Source organism: Crocodylus porosus, unplaced genomic scaffold, assembly GCF_001723895.1.
Source record: "Crocodylus porosus isolate Cpor-Errol unplaced genomic scaffold, CroPor_comp1, whole genome shotgun sequence".
Taxonomy (NCBI): Eukaryota; Metazoa; Chordata; order Crocodylia; family Crocodylidae; genus Crocodylus; species Crocodylus porosus.
The window spans coordinates 71,714,870-71,736,149 of record NW_017728909.1 but is presented as its reverse complement, the minus strand read 5'-3'; the positions used below and the strand labels follow the sequence as shown (position 1 = coordinate 71,736,149).

At 40.2% G+C, this 21,280-nt stretch overlaps 1 protein-coding gene across 1 annotated transcript in view; it reads left to right on the top strand.

Annotated features, from left to right (window-relative positions):
• Positions 1-21,280, top strand: part of FBXL17 (F-box and leucine rich repeat protein 17) — a gene marked incomplete at its 5' end in the record, with an annotated part of 503,150 nt that overhangs the window by 197,283 nt on the left and 284,587 nt on the right. The gene's annotated exons all lie outside the window — the stretch shown is intronic.

The following is a 21,280-nucleotide window of genomic DNA, read 5'->3' as shown; positions in this document are numbered from 1 at the left end:
AGATTAGGATGAAAAAGAACTTTTGCTTAAGTATAGAAAGTGAGGATGTTCATATAACCTAAACTTTGTCCATAACCTTCCACCATACCTTGTACAAAATGGAGATATTTCAATAGATAGTTTATTAGTAGTGATTTCTAGAATTGTAGCACAAACACATTTGTATATAAATGGGATATTCATATGATAGAAATATTTTCCTGGATGAATATAACTTATCTGGGAAAGAGGCAAGGGAACAAGGTGTAGGTTAAAAACACTCTTTTTTTTTTTTGCTTTACAGGACAAAGGGGGAGGTAAACTTGTTGACTAGATCTGTGTTAAGGGAAAAGGGGAAAATTGAAAGGACATGTCCATAGTGGATGTCTGCTCTAGCCCAGTGGTGCCCAGCCTTTTGGCCCCATGCTGGATCAGGCTCACTGCCCCAGCCCCAGCTCCATGCTCATTGGATTGGGTCCTGTTGCTCCAACCCTGTGTGTGTCTGTAGTATCCTAAACTCAGGGCCATGTCATCTGGTCTGCAAGGCTTGCTACCTTGGCAGTGGTGTGGCTATGTTAATTGCCATGGTTCTCCCTGCAGCTAAATTTCTGGCCCTTGGGGAGCCCTGCAGACTGGATCACATGGCTCCATGAGCTGGATCTGACCATGAGCCAGGGGCTAAGCACCCTCCCTCTAGACCATCAAACCAGTAGGACACTTGTTTTCAAACAACTGACTGAATTATTCAACATGCAGGACTTGTGCTCTTGGGGGACTTCAATTATGATATTGCTGGAAGGGTAACATGGCAATACAAAGACAGCCAAGCAGGATTTTGGAGTGTATTAGATTTTAGCTCAGATGCTGCAGAAACATACTGGCAGGGGGAGGGGGAGGAAGAATGAAGAGCACATCTTGATTTGCTGCTTACAAATATGGCAGAGTTGGTTGAGAATTCGATGGTGGAAAGCAACTTGGATGACAGTAACCATGAAATTCAGGATCACAAAGAAAAGAAGAAAGTAGGCAGAATAAAATCATAGCTTTCAGAAAATCACAATTTAACTAGCTCATGGGAATGATGGACAAGTTGAAGGTAAAAACAAATCTAGAAGAACTAGTTCTTAGAAGATCAAAATGTGCTATCCCAATGCAAAAGAAGAAAGGAAGTCCAGCAGGAGACTGGACCATAATGCTAAGGATGAATAAAGACGGGTAGAGGACTGGCATGTAGGGAGAAAATTAGGAAGATCAACCCAAAATTTGAGATGCAGCTGGCTGGGGATGTTAAAAGCAATAAAAACCCTTTTTTATAAGTATTTTAGAAGTAAGAAGAAAACCAAGGTAAGTGTAGGTCCATTAGTAAATGTAGAAGAAAATCTAATAATGGATGATGTGGAGGACTCTAAGGTGTTTTATGCCTTTTTACTTCAACCTTCATAAAAAAGGGTCAGCTGTCAGATTACAGATGCGGCAGCGAGGATCAGAGAGGAGATAATCAGTCTACAGTAGCAAAAAATCAGGCTAGGAATTAAATAGACAAGCTAGGTGTTTTAAGTCAGCAGAGCAGTTGAGATTCTTATTAGCATTCTCATAGGTTTGGCTGAGGCTCTTGCAGAGCCGATGGCTATTATCTTTGAGAATTCTTGGAAGTCAGGACTATTGCGAAGCAGTTTGACAAGGGAAAATATACTGCCCTTCTTTAACAAAGGGAACAAGGAGGACTCAGTAATTTACAGATTGGTTAATCTGACCTTGATACCCAGAAAGCTACTAGATCATAGCATCAAAGAATTTCTTCCTAAACACTTAGAGAATAACAAGTGAAAGGAACATCCAATATGGAATTACCAAGAGCAAATCATTCTTAACTGACCTTGATTGCCTTTTATGATAAGGTGGCTGGCTTTATGGATGCAGGGAGAGAAATGGAAATGATATACCTTGCATTAAACAAGACTTTTGACACTCTCTTGGGACATTCTCACAAGTAAGTGAGTTTAAATTAAATGACTGTAGGGCGGGGACATATTTTAAAGACATAGCTCAAAGATAAATCATCAGTGGCTCAACATCTACCTGGGAGGAGGTCCTGGATACTTTAATGTCCTCATTAATGACTTGTAGGATGCAGATGAGTAAATAATACATTTTGCAGATGACATCAAACTATATGCAGTAGCAGAGACTTTGAAGGATTGGAGAGTAAGATAACTATATAAATTACTTTGAGAATTAGGAGAATTGTCTGAAAATAGATCAATTTCAGTAATGACAAGGGAAAATACTGGACTTAGGATGGACTAATCAAATGCACAAATATAAATTAGGGAGCATTTGGCTAAACTGCAGTATTGCAGAATAGTACTTGTGTATAATGGTGGATTGAAGCTGATTGAGTCAGCAGTGTGTTATTGTTGGCACAAAAAAAGACCAATAGCATACTGTGGTGTCTTAACAGGAATGTAAGCTACAAAGGAGAGAAATTGATCCTTTTACTGTCTTTGGCACAGGTAAAACCTCATATGGAATACTGTGTTTAATTTTGGGCACTGCTCCTAGAGATCATAACTAGGGCCCTACCAAAATTGCGATTTTGCAAATTTTATGGAAATTGTGAAATTGAGCAATGCCTGCAAAATCTGCAGGGAAGAAAAAACTTACTGAAAATAAAATGCTGACTCCCCAGAGGAAGCCAGCAGTCCTCATGGCACTGTGGCCTGCGCGGCCCACTGAGGGGGAAAGGGGAGAGGGGCTTCCAGCACAAAGGGGGGGCCAGGATAGCTGCTGCCCCCATCCCTCACTGTGGATTGGCTGAGAGGGCTGCCTGTCATGTAGCCCCACTCCCTTCACCCATTGGCGGCGAGGGGCAGGGCCACACAATAAGCAGCCCTAGCAACTAGTCAGCAATGAGGGCCAGAGCTATCTGATGGACAGCCCTCACAACTAATTAGCAGTGAGGGGTGTGGCCATTGGGGCCCGTTGGCCAATCAGCTTCTGCTGTGATCAGCCCATGAAAATGGCAGCCAGTTTCACATTCTTCCCATGAAGTTGCCTGGCTGGCTACTTGAGGTGGGTAGACCCGTACTCATAATAGTCTTAAATTGCAGCAAGGAGAAATTTAGGTTGGGTATCGGGAAGAATTTAATACCTGTGAGGGCAGTTACAAATTAGAAGATGTCATTGAGAGAGGTTATTGAATCTCTGTCATGGGATGTTTATAAGTGCAGGCTTGGATAAACATTTGACTGGGATGGTTTAGAAAGGAATGATCCTGCTTTGAACAGGAGATTTGACTAAATGATCCTGACGTCCTTGATAGCCCTGTTTTTTATGATTCTTTGCCCACCTGCTCTAATACACAGCCCTTTAGTGAATCCAGTACTGTTACAGTCATCTCACCATAACACTAGTAACTCAGATGACCCCTAAGATTCAGTTCTTTTCTGATGCCACTCATCCTCCCCTATGCAGGATGCACTATTGAAATCCTATGTCTTGTCTACCTTGTCTTGGGAGATGGCTGTTTTTAACCTTAAGCAAGCAGAACACCTGCTGTGAGTTCCGTGAATTGAATTTTTCTGTATTATCTCCTAATATTATTTCTTGTTTCTTCCCCTTGAATTCAATTGGTTATCTGTCAGTCTGACCCAACATGGAAAAAATCCCTCCAAATACCTCAGATAGGTTGCTGGTTCAAGTCACAGCATCCTCACAGCCCAGCCTCATATCATAACTACAGGCAGGAAAGGTAGTTCAGCCATGCAAGATGGTTTTTATAGCTTGTTGACGTTCTCTCTGCTTTCCTGTTTGACAAATGGAAAACCGAAAAACAAACAAACAGACCCCCTTTTCCATCCCCCTGCCATGTACATTTGTATACAAATTCATACAGGAAGAAAAGACTTGCTATGACTAACTCTTCCTGCCTGTCCCTAATTCAAGATTTGCCATATCATTCTGTTTACTTTTACCAAGCAGCTCCCCCATGTTATTAAAGGGGCATGTTTTTTCCATTGTAAAAAAATTAATCAGTTAAAATAGCCACACTTTTTCTGCGTTGAGTAGGTAACTATATTGATGAAGGAGGCAGTCTGTCATTTACTTTCAGGGTTTTTTTTATTTGCTTGGGTTTTTTTTTTTTCAAATAAACTCAAGGTACAAGGATAAGCGTTTGGAGGTAAAGATAAATTCCGAGTGTCACTGGAATACCTGCTTAGCTGCTGTTTATATTAATTAATGTCATATATGTCGAACAACAGCATATTTGAGTTGTTGCTGTGATATTTTGAAATTTTGCAAATGTTTTAAAACATATTTGCATATTCTCAAAGCACATTTAAAAACTTGTGTTTGTTAATGCTAGACAATAGGTATAGCTTTTATTATTATCTTGCTAAACTGATAAGATTATGAGAAAACGATGTCTGATAGTATTACTTGAGTATGTTGCTTATGTGTATTAATAGAAAGAATGTGAAATATGTAATATTCTTCTCAGGTTTTCCTTAGTTTTGTAAAATTGGAAAATATTCTAATTAAACTAAATAACTTTTTGAATTTGTTTGTTAATGGTTGATAGTGCCCGTGGTGATTTGCTTATAAAATATGTACACTAATAATCTGAGTTTTCTATGATGAATTTTCTTCTTTTAAGTAAGAGTATTGTTGACATCAGTTTACTATGGAATTTAATTGAGGGAAACACAAAGACCTTCAGATAACTCTACTGGACTGTAAATAAGAAAAATATGTGTCAGATAACTGCACATGTAATTAAATAATAATTTGCTTTCAGTTATTTTATCTTCATTGTAGCTGTTTCAGATGTATTTCTGTAGAGATAAGAGTACATGTATATGAGATTACTGTAGAGAGTTCGTATTTTCTTTTCTATTGACTCTCCAGATTAGTTGGATCTTTGACTACTTTCACCTGGCTAAACATATTGACTATTTGGGGTTTTCTATCATGTCATAATGCCTGATTTTACTGAACTCATAAACTGATTTATGATATAGCCTCTTTGACAGGAATTTACCGAAAACTGATAGAACAAAATGATGCTGTCTGATTTACTCTCTCTGCTATGTTACAATTCTGCCAACATACTGTAATTTAAATAAATGCAAGTTCATATATTTCATTTCTTAGCCAGGAACAGATTGTAGATGAATAAGATTGTCAGTTTTCTTTTCAAAATAAATTAAAATGTGAAGCTTTATGGTTTCTGCTTACGGAATCTATACAGATATTCTGCAACATTTCATCATAATGTTAATATACCATTTATACACAAAGATTTAGGTAGATGTAATATTTATTTCAACATACTAATATCTTACATGATTTGCTTGTTGGTTTTCCTTGTAAAATTATGTATGGGCAAGAAGGATTTAATCTTGCTGTGTTCAACAATGCATGGTGAAATTCCCAGAGAAGCTATCAGTGGGCATATCAGTGACATCTTGCATAGTTTTGCCTTGGATAGTGGAACTGGAGGTTCAGCTTGTGTTCTTCATTGCATTATATTTCCAAGTAAATGCACTATGTTTTATAAATATTTGTTTTAAACAACAGTTTGGGGCTCAGTCCTGCTAACATTCCTCACACAGCAAAGTGCTTAACTACAGTTAGGATTCCTTTTGAAATCAACTAAGTATTGCATATACCCTTTGGCGTTTTCAGATCAATTTCTTCTTCTTGGAGACTGAGGTTAAATATCAGATATTTAACTGCAAGAGATCTTCTCAAGTGTTGTTTTAAATAGTTTCATAGTTGCATAGTTTGTAGGGTCAGAAGGGACCTGAGCAGATCATCTAGTCCGACCCCCTGCCATGGCAGGAAAGAATACAGGGGTCAAATGACCCCAGCAAGATGTTCATCTAACCTCCTCTTAAACACCCCCAGGGTAGGAGCCTGCACCACTTCTCTTGGAAGCTGGTTCCAGACCCTAGCCGCCCTGACTGTGAAGTAGCGCCTCCTGATATCTAACCTAAATCTACCCTCTGCCAGCTTGTGACCGTTATTCCTGGTCACTCCTGGCGGTGCTCGGGGAAACAGTGACTTCCCCAATGCCTGCTGATCCCCCCTGACTAGTTTATAACAGGCCACAATGTTTAACCAAAGGTAAAATCAAGATGTATTTGAATAATTAAGTAGGAAATGCCTGTTTAGGAGTGCATTGCCTTCTTAATTTTATTCTTATATATCATTAGTACTAAAGTAAATAACTCCTTAGAAGCCATTTCCTAATGCAAATAGAAGTTATCAGAAGTAATAAAATATTTAAGCTTTTATCCTATTGTTCCAACATCCCTGTTTTTTTTCCTTCTTTTTATAGTTGAGAAGTGGGAAAAGTAGAATAGCTCACGGTTGTCAAACTGTTAAAATGTATGATAAATGGAGCTCTGTAAATAGTGAAAATATGAGAAAGGTGATTAACTCTGACAATTTACATGTAAGAAGCTTGAGATGATAAATATCTCCTGTGATTAGTTATTAATTTAGTGCAAGGGATTTAGCATCAGCCTAAACTGTTTTATGAATTGTGGCATAAAAAAATATTTTAGAAGATAGGTACACACATGTTAAACCAAAGAAGAAATTGCTTGGATTTGATTGGTAGTAATTAAAAATGGCAGACTTGACACAAATATGGCTTGGCTATTTTCTATATGACAGTCCTACAGAAATTAAAAAAGGGCAGTGTTCCCTGAAGACATGGAAAATGACAGAACATTATAAATCTGAGTTCTCAGTGCATCATGAAAACTGAAAGGTTTCATATATATCATTCCTCTGCAGATAAAATATTTACAGTGGTATAATTTAAAGTGGTTACAAAACAATACAAAAATCCAACTTATTGAAGCGTAGAAAACAAGACACAATCTTTATTGCAATTATAGTTTCATTTTGAGGCTACCACCTATAATTTACCATGCAACTAGTACGGACGCTTTATTTAAAAAAGAAAAAGAAAAAAAGTGATGGCTGTCCTAATGATTTACTGCACTGACTATATTGTTTACAGTCTGTCAGTATTTCCATTATAAATATGATTTTTGAAGTGTGCATAACTCATCTTTTAAATTTGCCTTGGGCTGTGTCTTGGCACATGGGCTATCAGCTCAAATGCATGTTATTTTGCAATTTTTTATTTTTTGTAGGGGAATTTGTTTCTTGTAATAGATGAGGGTTTAATGTTGTATGTTGGAAGCTGGCATAACATAGGCAAGAGATGAACAAAATGCCACTTGCAGGTCTGCTAAATCCATCTGTGATCCTAGTTTTTTGGAGTCATGTGAGTAGAGAATGATAATTATATTGAATTATCTGTGGCATTCATTCATATGGACCAATGACGGGCTAGAAAGAGGGGCAGAATTTTCCTGTTGTCAGAATCAATGGGTGACTAAGAAAAACACAAAGTTTTTTACCAAGGAGCAGAAATGAACTTTTCATTCTACTGAAGTTATGAACTATGTACAACTGTGGGGAGGTGGTTATCAGAAAATGATGAGCCTCTGAAGGAATTTACGTGGAGTCAGGATGATGAAAACAAGGTTGAACTGATAGAAAGTGTTACTTCAAAGGTAATGCAAATGTTAATCTAGCCAGTGACTGGTAGGGGGTGTGTGGGAGGTGAAGAGAGAAGATTTCTGAAGGTTGGGAGAGACGCACAATCTAGGAGTGTAAGTAAGGAATCCTGTGAGACTGTCTCCTGATCTAAGAAGGGAGTCTGGCAGTAGAAGTGAGCATTCCTAGTGACTGTAGAAAATAGGACAGAATTAAAGAGACAACATGGATATATTCCTAGACAAGGCAGAAAGCAGCCCACCTCCTTACCAAATGTGGTTTTCTTACATTCTCACTTTTTATGAGCAACCGTGTTTGTCCTTTTCTCCTCCTATTCCCAAAAGTCTTTACCTCTTAATGAAGGCTGATTCAGCACCTGCTTGTCCCTCTCCTAATCTATAAGTAGTGTGCTCAGCAGATTTAAAATACAGTCATTTGTTTAAGCTTTGCAATAGCAAGGACATAGGTGCTTAATATTAAAAGTGGAAGAGAATGAGGTGTTACACACCAGTTTTCTTCCATAGTCATTAGAAAGATGAGAAACCTTCTCTTAGCTTAAGATCCACCAGTTAGGAACCGTGAACACCTTGAGCCTCCTGAGGCTGGGGGGGCATGGCAACTGCCCACAGGTTTCAGTGGCGGTGGGGGTGTGGTGTTGGTGAGCAAGGACCACCCACAGGCAGCTGCAGTGATGTTGGTGGCAAGGGCGGGCTGAGCAGGGACCACCCTCAGGTAGCCACAGTGGTTTCAGCAATGGGGGAGGGAGGTGGTGAGCGCTGAGCAGCAGTCAGTGACCGGCTACAGACACCGCCAGCAGCATCAGCAGCGGGAGGGTGGGTGGGTGGTGAGTGGCAACCGCCCACAGACACTGCCGACAGTAGCAGCAGCAGTCAATCTCAGGAGGTGCCGTGCACCCGTGTGCACCCCCTACACGTTACCAATGTTAGGAACTCTACAGCCCCTGACAGATGTTACATTTGTTACTCATTATATGCAAGTATTGCACAACAAATCCTAACATGCCAGATGTTTAGAAAGTTTACCCCTCATTTAAAGTACTAGATTTGCCATAAAGTAGTTGTTTGAACAGCAACCTTGTGATGTGAAAGTGTCCCATGATAATGTTAATTCGTGGGTGGTTGGATGTTCCGATTTGTCATGCTGCCATCTCTGCCCTCTCTTGGGTCCATGAGATCCGTCTTGATGCTGTTGACTTTTATTGTCCTTATCCTGAAGGTGTTCTAATCTGAGAAGCCCAGGGAGAGGGACTCAGTTACATCAGCACCTCCACAGGCTCTGGCTAAATCCTTGAGTATGTAGAATGGGGAGAATTAGGTTCCTGGTGTCAGCCCCTCACTGATGTATCCTTTTTCTTTTCATCTCACCTTTTTTTCTCTTTTTGCATCAGCTTAGTAAGAGTTGGAGCTTAGCCAGCCAAGACTATCTTGCAACACTGTTTTGAGGCCATGACTAGTGAGGCAGCTAAAAGCAATGTCTTAAGCAGCTTGACACTGACACAGTAGCTAATTGGAGTGACTCTTGAGACTGTGCTGTATCCTTGAGTCTCTATTAGTAAGAGTCAGTACTGTTTTCTTTCTTGCTCTTTTTCTTCCCTCCATAAATGCCATCTGAAATTTTGTCAGAGGGTTTTCTTACATAACCTTTTTTTGTGGTTAAAAAGATAGTGTTAAAATAAAAGTCTTAATGTTTTACATTTCAAATGTTTTAACTGCATCTCCTTCTTCTGTTTCTCTAATGAAAGGTCAAAACAATTTTGCCTGGTAGTCTTTGCTATGGACTGAAGGAGCCCAAAAAGTCTCTACTCAGGACTTCGGATCATATTTAACTCTTGAATATTATACAGTGGCAGAATCATGTTCACAACTATGACTCTCTGGACCCCTTTACTGAATCAAAATTAGCACAATAATGCTTACATTTCTATGCTTCTATGTTTTTGCTTGGTGCATTGTGGTAGATAATGGGATGGTCTAGCTAGGACAGATTTTTTTATTTTCATTAACGCACCCTTTTTTCCAGCTCCCTGATGAGCTGTGTGGGTCTCCAATAAATGCAAAGTTCAATTACCTAAGAAAAAAAAGTCATAGTAACATCCCACAGGAGACTCAAATACTGCTTGATAGCATTTCATTTGGGTCTCACATTTTTCTCTGTGGAAGTACCCTGAAGCATCTCCCTGCATCTCTCTTCTTTTCAATGAACCCAACTTTTATTTTATAATTCAGTGTGAAATAAAGTGAAATTTAGTATTTTTAGCTGAACCTTTCTTGCAAACGAACTTATTTGCATCACGACAGAAAATAAATTAGATGCAGATTTCTGAATTTGAGTTGCCAAAATTATATCTCTGTCCCAGTGATGTGATAAGAAACAACAAATTAACACGATGGGCTCCCCTGAAGAGTCTAGAAGTAGGTTCAGGTCCAGATTACAATCCAAAATTTAGACATGCCTGGGAAGGTGGTTTTAATTCTGAAATGGAAATTAGGTTCAAGTCTGGTTCTCATACTCCTCAAAGCTTGATGATATTTACATTGTATTTTCTGTTTCTGGCTTATCTCCTATAATTTTCTGTAAATAATGACTAAAAACTGATTTTTGTACCTGTTAACAAGAGGTGTTACACTGCCACTTATCGATGACGTTAAGTTCTTTGTCTTTGGAAGTTCTGTTTACAGAATTTTTGAAATTCTCCAATTTACCCAGTCATAGAAACATTGAACATATGAGTTAATATAGAAGAGAAATGGGCTGAAGGAAATACTGGAATAAAATTTATATTTGGCAAAATGCCAGCAGAAGACAAAAACCCTGTTTCCTTTAATGTTCATTTCCACATAACTGTAAATTGACACATTAACTGTCCTACAGGCTTAGCAGTTTTCAATAATTTAATATTTTATTTCCTGTATGACTTATATTTTGAATCATGACTGACTTGCTTTCTGTTATTGACCTTTAATACTTTATAAACTTCAAACTCAAATGCACCCTTGAAATTCATTTTCATTTATTTATTTATTTATTTATTTATTTTATTTGCCAGAATATTTTCAGGTAGAATATATTCCCAAAGCTAAGACATCATTATGTTGTAGAGAACTGCTTTTCTGTGGTGAATCTTGGCAGCCATCCATCAATAGGACATAACAGTGAGCTTGTTAGACTGAGGATTGAATAAAATATTACCAAGCAGGGCCTGTCAGATGGCATTCAAATATTCATGCAGTCATTGCAGAATCTCGATAGTGGTCTCCCACTGCGAATAAAGCAACTGCTTTTAACTGGAAGATCATAACTTTTGAATGTCAGAGGCACATTGTTTGCTCTGTGCATACCCATGTTTCTTTCCATTGTCAGCTTTCAGCAAGCAGCTTTTGTACTATTTTGTTCCAAATAGGTAATGCAGTATCTCTAATTGTGAAAGGAAGGGAGGAAAGAAGGAAGGAAGAATGGACAAACAGCACTACCACTTTTAGGGTGTTTTTAGACCCAAAAAATGAGAATCCACAGAGACAGTGGGTTCTGTTTCTGGCGTTTGATTCTCTGTGTGGGTTCTTAAAAAATATTTGTTTCAGTAAGAAAAAGAGGTAATATAGAGGCATAACATAGGAAATGTTTCCGTTATGATTTAAATCAGAGAAATAGCCCTAAGTTATTACTAATTCAGTTGCAGATTTTTTTTTTTATATAATACGGAGATCTGAAATTACTTTGGCTATTTTCATAAAGTATCTGTGAATTAGATTATTCTGTTTTAAATGCATTTAAAGTTCTTAAATAGTTTTTAATTACTTTGTAGTTTTTAATTATATAAGTCATTTGGTTTCAACACACAAGTACATCATTTATAATGTAAAATATTTATACATTGCTAAAATCATAACCATTAATAAGATATTGGCCAATCTCACTTGGCTTAGAAAGTGTGTTGTCTTTCTCCCTTCCAAAAGGAAAAAAAAAGGAGAATGCAGATGTTTACCCTGCTCAGATTTGAGTTGTTTCTTTGTGCTGAGAGGAATTAAAATATCATCACATTCTTCTTGGTCAGAAGAACTAGAAGAGCCAGGTAATGTAACTGAGTTATCTCCTTCCTCATTATAAATATTCTCTAGTCTGCTTGTTGGTTTCTTTAGGACACTGGTTCTCAACCTTTCTTTGACACAAGGCACCCATCATTAGACCTCATATTTTGTATAAATTGAGCAGCACTCCATTTCAAATTTAATATTATAGGGCGCTTGTACACATGATTGGGGTTTAGTCCCCTAAATTGAAATGTTGGGTTTTTAATTAGGCAGTTAGGGGCTTTTGTTCAATTTGGGGGCTTCCGTCACTATTACGGTGAGGAGTCTGATTTTTTTTTTTCTGCGAAGCCTGCCTGCCTCTTCTGCAGCTGGGGGGTAAGCTGCTGATCAGCTGAGCAGCCCCTGAGCTGTGGGGCTGCCTGGGCAGGCTGCTATTGGGCAGCCCCAGCTCAGAGGCTCCCAGCCCATTGCTTCCCCATGCCTGCTTGGGCTTCCAGCTTGCAGTACACTATCCCCACCACCTTTTCTGGCCACCAGCACACCCAGCCACCCTCCTGTCACTCCCTTACACGGCCCCAGGGGCAAGGCACTTGGATGGTCCCAGGAAGGTGGCAGGGACACTGTATGGGGCACTGATCTCTGGGTAGGCTCAGGGAAAAGTTGGAGCCAGCAGGTGATATCTCTGAGCTGGGGCAGCATCTGGCCTGCTCAGGTGGCCCTGCAGGGGTGCTGTCACCAGGGACAGGGGCTCTCTGCAGCTCATGGGCTGCTCAGCCTGCTGGCAGCTCGCATGGGCAGGCTTCTCCAGAAAAAAAAAGTGGTGAGGGACCCAATCCAAATTTTTTTTCATGGAGCCTACCTGCAGCCAGGGGGTAAACTGATGGTGGGCTAAGTGGCCCCTGAGCTGTGGGGGGGCCCCAGTCCTTCCTGCCTCAGTGGCAGTGCACCCTGAGATTGCCCGGATGGGCTGCTAGCGGGCTGGATGCTGCCCCAGCTTGGAGGCAGCATCTGCTGGATCCAACTCTTCCCCAAGGCCGAGGGAGCGGTGGTTCCATCCACTGTCCCCACCGTGTTGCCACCACCTGGTACCACCAGGGAATGGGCTGTTTTGCCATTGGGGCAGTGTGGGGAAGTGGCAGTACAGTGGCTGGGTGTGCTGGCGGCCGGAGAAGGCAGTGGGGACAGCGTACGGTGTACTGGAAGCCCAGGTAGGCTCAGGGAAGCATTGGATCAGGTGCCTCTGAGCTTGGGCAGCCCCCTGTCCACTAGCAGCCCACCTGGGTGGCCCCGGGGGCACTGCTGCCACAGAGGGAAGAACCACCCTTCCCTCACCCCCCACCACAGCTCAGGGCCATTTGGCCTACTGGCATCTCACCTTCCGGCCACAGGAGAGGTGGGCAGGCTCCACGGGGAGCGGGGTGGAGATCAGGCCCCTCACCACTTCTGCCTTCAGCCCGCCTCTCCTGTGGCTGGGGGGCAAACTGTCAAACTAAAGGCTGCAATGTTACAAGTAGCTATGTAGCAAACTAGCTTACATGATGATGTGGTTTAGTTTGCAGCATAACAAACTTATTTAAATCACAACCCCCCCATATGTGTAAAGTGTGATGCAGTTAAACTACAAAAAGAGGCAATTTTTGTCACGTGTTTAAGTGCACACCGTGCTTACTTTCTTTCAGAGGGACAAAGCAATGAGGGCAGAAGAACAGCCAGGCAGGGAGAACCTGAGCCTTCCCTTATGTACTTATCTCACACCTAGAGCCTGAGATTGCTTTTATCTGCTTGTCTATTCATACCTTCTGTGGTACCCTGGAGAGGATCATGTGACACCCCCCACCCACAGAGTGCCACAGGACTATGGTTGGGAATCGTTGCTTTAGGAGAAGCAGAAGAATTGCCAGAGCTTGTTGAAATGTGGAACTGATGTTGATGGGTATTCTCCATCTTGCACATAAGCTGCTAGCAGTTCAGCATTTCACTTCAGCTTTTTCCATTTCCCTGTTTGTTCAGTGACAGCTGCTTTGCTGCAAATATTAACAAATGATTTCAGCCTGCAGTCTGAGTGCCCCTGCATACACTGAACTACCAAATCCTATCTTAAATTGTGTGACAGCAAAAGCAACCTCATCATCACTTTTTCTCTTTTTGGGCCAGGAGTGACTGGTGCCTCTTGAGTCTTGGCGGGGGGGGAGCACAATTTGTGGGCGGGCCTCGGGGTGGGCCAAACATGCCATGTCCACCCCTATACTTCTCTGCCATGGCTTAGTGCCCCCCAACATACCACCAGCCCATGCAGCAAAAAAACTGCCCCGCCCTGAGCGATGCCAAGTCAGGGGCCAATCTCAGGGCAGACACATGCCTCCCTGTGCCCCCTCCCCAGTCACCTGTGCTCTGGGCCCTGTATACAGTGCTGCAAGTTCAGTGGCATGAGAAGGACTTGAGCACAGTTGCTTCTACCAGTCACCAAATCATGAATAGGACTGCTAGCTGGAGTTTACCAAAAGAAGGTAGTAAAAGCTATTGGGCAGACTTCAGGTTTCTGAATTCTCAGACAGCAAATCTATATATTTTTTTATATTCACGTAAGTTGTTTCTACCTTGGTGGTATTCTTGGAATAATTAACATGTTGAAAGAAAAGGTAGAACCAGCTGCATAAAATAATTGCATGGTGGATTTTAAGCAAATTTAGTTTCTGTAGATTTATTAATTTAAATTCAAACCCAAACACTTATAAATTTACTAACATACTTTATGTACTCGTATTTACTCATAAACTCCTATTGTTCAATGAGCCTTATGAACAGTAATACATGTTTATAGAGTCTGAGGTTTTTAATTGTGCGGCAACAGATTTAATAGTATTTAACATCCATCTTGATATTGATTAACTATACTTAGGCCTCCTGCTACTCAGTTGGAGAGGGGTTGATGTAATGGTTATAGAAAATTACCTATTATTTTGTGAAATTCATCAATAATTTTGCCCACTTGGTGTCTTGATTGAGTTGAGTTAGCAGATTCAGTGACATGATGAGAAGATATCTGCCTCAGGGGTCCTATTTTTAGAAAAATCTTAATGATTTTGTTCTTAATTTTTTCTTTATGCCTGCTTGTTCTCTGGACAACTTTGCAAATTTTGCAAAACTCTTTCACATTTTAAAAAGAAAAGGGTTCACTGTGTCCTCAGAGCCTTGCTTTAAGTAGTTTTTTTATAGCTATCATTTCCTCTCTTTATGACACAAGTTTTGGGAAAGCTTATGAAGGAATAAAGAATGCTGGGAAATAGAAAAAGAAAAAGTAAAATATAGTCTGTCACAATATCCTTAAGTCAGAGTATGCTTAAGGGTAAAACCAGAGCAGTTAGTTGGCAAGTTAGACAGCATAGCTGCTGTTCATACCATATTTATTTTAATGATACTTCTGATCATTATGCCACTCTCACAGGTTTGGTAAATAAAAAATGTACTGTAAATATATTTTTTTATGAATTAATAGGTTATATTAATTTTAAACTACCTGCTTTTAAGACCTATATTCATGGTAATGCTTATGGATAGATATAATGCTAACCCAAATACAGATATTAAATAAATATAATTTTAGTGTGTTATATATGATAAACTTTTTCAGGCATCTTATACCTTTGAATTTGTTATAAACAAGCATCAGCATTGTTGTCGTAAGAAAACAATACTTAACAAAAGTTTCTTTTGGTATTAAAAATGCCGGTATTCACTTGTCAATTCTACAGACCTCAAAACAAAAAGCATTCTTAAAATATTATTTACAGATTACATTTTGTAAGCTATATTTTGTCTGTGCTTTAAAAAGTAAGAACTAGGGAATAGTATTAAAGCTTATATGGTGTCGTTTATAAGTTTAAAATTCATGCCGTCAGGTTTTTTAAAATTAATATCTCGTAAGAATTCATATCTCTCAGTTTTTACACATATTGCAAGTGGCAAATAATTTATTTAGATTATTTGAGATGTCTTTTAAATAGAACACAGAATTACTTTTGAACTACTTAAGTAAAAACTATTAGTAGTCTTTGGATTAAGGGTTATGAATGTATAAACTGACAAATATAATGTGATGCTAGAGAAATGTTAATAGTCTATCAGTTATTCTTGGATTATGCCAGTGAATCTTTCACTGAAGCTTTTTAAAAGCTATTATTGGTGACAATACATCCTTCATTTGCCGTTCTGAAGGTTAACTAATATTTATATCGTATTTTAAATTTCCTTCACATGCCTTTCCTAAAGGGTTATATGTTTGATCCAAATGTTCCTGTGGTAAATTATGTGGGTTAAACTAAACAGAAACTAAGCACCAGAATGAACTCTCACGAAAAAATTGTCAAGGACAGAGATGCACAGATGTCAGCAGAAGGACAGTTTTCATAGAACAGTCAGTCTGTTACTGACATGACGATCCATTTACTCTAGAGAAATCTACCAAACTCCTTTAAAAGATGAGTGTGATCATGAAAATGTATAAGTTGGGTGGACACTAAGAACCTAGGACTGAACACTAATATTGACTTTATGGCATACTGTAATCTACTCAAATCCTGAAATTCTTCCAGCATGGTATGGGTGATTATGATAAACCTGTTCACTTTTTTTCAGGTCTTGATCTCCCAGTCATCAAAGCCTTTTTTTTTTTTTTTTTTCCAAATTGTTTGTCTGTTACCCAGGTAAATTCTCCCCTCTCTAATTATACAGCTGTACCTAATGTTCTGAATCATTGCTGTGTATGCTTCCCTCCTCAGACCTGATGAAAAATGCCTTTAATTGAAAAATTAAAAAATTGAATAATTAAAAAATGACTTAATCCTAACCATGCAGTTGGTCCAGTAAAAGATATCACCCCCCCAAAAAATCTTTGCCTCTTAACAATAAAAAGCACTTTGTAAGTTTTAGGTGTTGTCATCATCTTCATCATCATCATCAACATGACTGAGTTCATGCTTGTGCTGTGTATGGAAATCTTAAGTCAGGACTTGAAGAGTTGTTGCTTTTGCAAATATACATGTCCTGTTGTGGTATTTCTAAAGTCTGCTGTTTTCTGAGTTGCATGCCATATTTTTCCATTTGTGGCAACTAAATGTTATTCTAATAGTGCTGAGTTGTCAAAATAGAGTTTACACAATTAGTTTTGCTTTGTTTTTCTGGAAAACAAGATCCTCTCAAGTTCTACAGTCACTTAGTCCTCACACAAATTAGGATGATAGTTCCTGCAGCTTGTATTTTCTTAATACTTAAAAAAAAAAAAATTTAACCTGGACATAACAAAATACACTCTGTAGGATACTGAAGCTGGTCAAATTCAGATTGCAAATCAGCTTTCTCAGCTTTTTCAGCGTGGGTAATTTACTGATGAAATACCAAGGCTTGTAGTGAATTCTCTATTATTTGCAGCTTTAAATTAAGGTGGATTTCTTCTTAAAAGATATCTTCAAGTTCAAGAAAGAAACTATGGGTGTGATCAAAAAATTACCTAGTAAAATTCTTTGACTAGTGTAATTGACATTTCAGACAGAGTGATTTTAGTAATCCCTTCTGAATTATGAGTCAATATACTTTAACATAATAAGATTTAACCAGGAAATGGCAAAACTGATTATTTAAGAAAAATAATAATAAAGCAAGATTTTAAATTTTCACTCTTTTCTATACCCTTTATTAAAAGAAAGCTCTAATGCCATATAAAGTTGAGAGATAAAATATTTATTTCAGAATCATTTTTTATGGGCAGCTTTATCCTTCAGATACTGTATCTTAGCCATATGTTATCTCTGTTCATTTCGTGAACACATGAAATCACACACACTACTGCACAGTAACTTAAAGTGCTACCATTCTGGTCTAAAAAGATAGCCACTTTTCATAATAATGCATTTATATCAAATTGTTTTGTTATCCCTTTTTTGTAATACAGAATTATTCCATAACCTTGCATTACACATGGCAATAAGAGAAGGATGAATTTTGTCAAAAACTCCCCCGAGAATTTTTATAATGGTTGCCAAAAGGCAAACTGCCAGGGAAGAAATAATAACAGGTGCTAGTTTGCCTTCACTAGATCTTGCCCTCATTTTTGCCCCTCTGGCTTACAGGTTTATTAAAATGGTAATGATGTTTATTCAGTTTTTATTGGCATCTATCCAGATTTGATTATTGACATGTCTAACAGTAGCAAAATTTAACCTCTAAGTCTGTTCTGAATTTCAGAAATAGATTTCAGTTTAATATAGTTATAAATATCATATTGTTAAGAAGATGTGTGCTGAGAGATCTGTCTTGACTTTTGGAGCAGAGATCTTAATTCAGGTGCAAAGTAAGATTAAAAAACAGTATAGCTTAGAAATAGATATTGCACCTTTACTGTTTTCAAGTAGTTGCCCCATTTTAGCAATAGTTGTGACTTAAAAAAAGAATAAAATAACTGGATACGGAATTTAATTGTCTGGAATTTGAGAAAGCTTCATGTATTAGTCTTTGTTAAATTATTCAGTGTTTTCTAGTACACAGCCATGCTCATCTAGGTTTGGTAAGAAGAGAAAGATCAATGCTTTTGTAGTTGGAATTATCTTCCATTAATTGAAATCCACCATTGTAGGGGCTGTGAGTAGTGGAGGAAGCATCAGGCAGAGTTGCTACCTGTTTATAAATTTATAGACAGTCCTTAAAGACTAGGGCTAAAAATGCTTGTCCATTAAGTCCATAAAAATATGGAGCCCTCTATAAAAAAAAAAAAAAAAAAAAAAAAAAAAAAAGTAAGGAACTGCTTAATGGACAGATCTTGTTGGACAGATAGAGCAAAGCAGAGCAACTCTACCTGGTGTCTGAGGAAGACCACAGCACCCTGCAGGGAGCATTCTCTGATGGCTTTGTAGCTCTTCCCCTCTCCGCCCCCCTGCTCCCAGCAAGCCATGTGCTGCTGCCACTTCCTGTTACCTGCCTGTGATACTGGTGGGTCACAGGTATGTGGACAGTAGTCATTCTTCAGGGGTCTGTACTGGGAAGGGAGGTGGGGGGGGGGCACAGCCAGTCGGAGTAAGGCTGGAGGATGGGTTGGGAGGTTAGGATGGTGCAGGGTATGGTGGGGGCATGAGGAAGTGGGGTAAGTGGGCGACCCCTGGGGTGGGGGCAGTACAGTGTAAAACTTGCTGCAGTCAAGCAGGGTTGCCAAACCCATTTTATTTTGTTTTTTACTAGAGGTACAGCAATACATTGATCCAATATTGGATCAGTACCAATATAAAAAAAAAAACTGGCTGTATCAGATATCAGCCTGATGGGGCTGATAATTTGGCTGATTAATGCCCATGCTGTGTGCAGCTGCAGTGCAGCACTCAGGCAGCAGGTAGCACAGCCAGCAGCATGGAGAGCTGCCTCCAGCTGGCAAGTCTGATGTAGTGGAAAGGGAGGGAGGAGGGAAGGGGAGTGGGGGGACAAATCAATGCCCCCCACAGTGAGGGAGGGGGCAAGTGCTGCCCAGGTAGGGTGGGGATGGAGGGCCAGAGCCGCAACTCATGTTGCATCCACCCCAGATTTTGCCATGGCTTTGTGCTCGGTGCCACTGCTGCCAGCTGCCCGGTGCAGCCCAAGCTTTTCCCAGCATGTGGGTGGAAGCAGGGCATTAAGCAGGGGCAATGCTGGGTGGTTGGTGGCAGCAGCACTGGGAGCAGAGTGGCAGTGAAATTTGGAGAAGATGTAGCATCCTCCCAGTGCCACTGGTGCTCGCTCAGAGCCCAATTCTCACCAAGAAGAGCCCCATGTAGCTCCGGCTTCAGCCCTCCCTGCCCTGCACTGACGGGGGGGGGGCACACGCCCCCCCGTGCCTTCCCAGGCAAGCAGCAGCGGGAGCCACCCCCCACCGCATAAGCTGTGGCTCTGGCCCCTCCCGCCCCACCTGGGCAGCTCCTGCCCCCTCCCTCATGGTGGGGGGCATTGATCTGCCTTCCCTTGCCCCTTCTCTCTCCTTCCACCACACCAGACTTATCAGCTGAAGGCAAGTGTATCGGAAATTGGATCAGCATTGGCCAATATGCCTCCTTAAAGGTTGGCTATTGGTATTGGCCCCAAAAATCTCGATCAGTGCACCCCTGTTTTTTAGTCATAATATACAACCTTTTTACTGACAACCATACTTTTTTACTGTGGTTGGTGTTAAAGCTCAAATTTTATGTGGCCCTTGTCCAGGGCCTGGTAGATGTGTTATATTTACATTATGTAAAACATACATCAGTCAATAGGGAAGGGGAGACATTTTTTTTTTAAAGTCTTCATTTGGTAATGCTGGCATCAGGGCAAGGTTTGGAACCCTGCTGAGGCTTCCAGGCTGCATCCAGCCAATGTGAACTGAACAACATTCTGCATTCTCTGCTGTTTGGTTCTTTTTCCATATGTTTTCACAGTCCTGCTTCTGCATGCAAGTTCTTTCCTTTTGTTTTATTTGTGTTTTTTCCTTTGAAAAGTAGAGCTGATTTGCCAGTCATCTGTTCATATTGCTCATAAGTTTAATCTTGCTTGCTACCCCTCTTCTTCCCCTCCAGCCTTGTGTAATGCGGATAGTTGGTGTTTTGGTGACAAAATTTTATCATATAATCCTTAGTATAATGAGAAGTCATGACTCAGACTGGGCCCTTAACATTATGCTAATGCAAAGAATTAGTAAAAATAGTCATGTGATATGGTTTATTGGTAGTTTTGTGGAGATTTTTATGTAATCCTTAGCCACGTCTGATACAGATTTCTGTAGTTCCTAGATTCCAAAACAGTGACTCAGAAATCAGATCAGAACTAAAAACCCCTCACTGGGTTTCCATTTCATTTTGGGAAGTGATTTTATCACTTAATTTTCCTTCACTGTAGATCAGTGGTTTTCACCATGTTTAAGATTTCTGCAGAAGATGACTATGATCAATAAAAAAGTATGTGAATACAGCTGAGTCGCATCTTACACGTATTTAACTTACGCGAATTCAGCTATACGTGCTTGGCTACTGGGGCTGGGCACCGGCTGCCAGCCGGGGCACATTGTGTAGTGTGGTATACTGCCTGCACACACCTGCACGTGCCGGAATGGCTGGGGGGTGACAGCTCACCCATGCTCAGCTGGCTGCCCTGGTGGGATGAGGTGGCAGGGGACAAGAAGGGCAAGGAGTGCATGCAGAAGGCACAGCTGTTGTACTGCATGCACGGGCTCTGCGGTGCCACACCTGCCTTGTCTGGGCTCTGCAGTGGCGGTGGCTGCTTGGTGCCAAAGCCTGGTGGGAAGGGCAATTTCAACTATACGCAATTTTTGCCTTACACGCTGACTTCAGCACGTAACCCCTGCGTAAGATGCGACTTAGCTGTATTGAAATTGAAAAGGGTCCACACCTCCGTTCAATTTTTTTATGGGGTTCACAAATGAAAAAACATTGAAAACCATCGCCTTAGATCTTCATTGTACAGAACTGTGTTGAATGATATTCTCCACAATTCAAAAAGGATGTGGAGAAGCTTGAGAGAGTCCAGAGAAGAGCCACGTGCATGATCAGAGGTCAGGATACCAGACCTTATGATGAGAGGCTGAGAGCCATGGGGCTCTTTAGCCTGGAAAAGTGCAGGCTCAGGGGTGATCTGATGGCCACCTATAAGTTTATCAGGGGTGA